Source organism: Dipodomys merriami, unplaced genomic scaffold, assembly GCF_024711535.1.
Source record: "Dipodomys merriami isolate MVZ:Mamm:240054 unplaced genomic scaffold, mDipMer1.0.p SCAF_642, whole genome shotgun sequence".
NCBI lineage: Eukaryota > Metazoa > Chordata > Mammalia > Rodentia > Heteromyidae > Dipodomys > Dipodomys merriami.
The window spans coordinates 149,187-150,175 of record NW_027206227.1 but is presented as its reverse complement, the minus strand read 5'-3'; the positions used below and the strand labels follow the sequence as shown (position 1 = coordinate 150,175).

The following is a 989-nucleotide window of genomic DNA, read 5'->3' as shown; positions in this document are numbered from 1 at the left end:
AAGTGGTTGTGTAAGTGTACATTCACACACACAACCACACACACACACACACACAAACACACACACACACAGAGAGAGAGAGAGAGAGAGAGAGAGAGAGAGAGAGAGAGAGAGAAAGAGAGAGAGAGAGAGAGAACATTTTCTTGATCCATTCTTCTACTGAGCAGCATCAGGGTTGGTTCCATATCTTAGCTATGGAAAATAATGCTACAATAAACATTGTTGTGGTGGTAGTTTTAGTATGGACTGGTTTGTGATCATTTGGGAAAATGCCCAAAAGTGGGATTGCTGTATAATAGGGAGCTCTATGTGGAGGTTTTTGAGGAACCTCCAAACTGCTTTCCAAAGTGCATGACCAAGTTTACACTCCCACCAAGAATGCAGTAGGCTCCCTTCTGGCCATATCCCTTCCAGCATCTGTTGTTGTAAAAATATGGAACGATTCACTAATTTGTGTATCATCCTTGTGCAGGGACCATGCTAATCTTCTCTGTATGTTCCAATTTTAGTGTGTGTGCAGCCAAATTGAGCACAAAACATTTTTATAAAGAGTAATTGATTTTCTTAAACTAGACAATTCAACAAAAATAAGTTCAAAAGTATTGTGAAATTTTATAACCATGTGTTTCTTACATAAGCACACATTTAAGAATAAAGTCAAGATTGACATATCAAAAACAATATAATTCCAGATATTTGTTGTTCATGAGATTTGTAGGAGGAAGAATTCAATTATTCTACAAAAGGCACTTGTCATAATGATCATTGCAGCAAATGTTAAGGTTTGTTAAAGGTTTTAATGTTTTAAATATGTTTAATTTTGGGATTTGCTTATATATGGCAAAATTAAGACTGTTTGGCAGGTCATAAAAATTTTTGATAAAGTATATAATATTTCTGGTAGCATGTACTAGTAAGTATGGACATTTCAGATTTTATAGAAACTTTACTAATGAGAAATTGCAAAGACTGTGTAAAGAAGCAGTTAA

General features: G+C 34.8%; 1 non-coding gene across 1 annotated transcript; it reads right to left on the bottom strand.

Moving 5' to 3' along the window:
• Nucleotides 1-427: 427 nt before the first annotated feature.
• On the bottom strand, nucleotides 428-533 carry LOC138815474 (U6 spliceosomal RNA). Its single transcript, XR_011368331.1, has one exon. It is a non-coding gene; the product is annotated as a U6 spliceosomal RNA (small nuclear RNA).
• Between the last annotated feature and the right edge of the window lie 456 nt (nucleotides 534-989).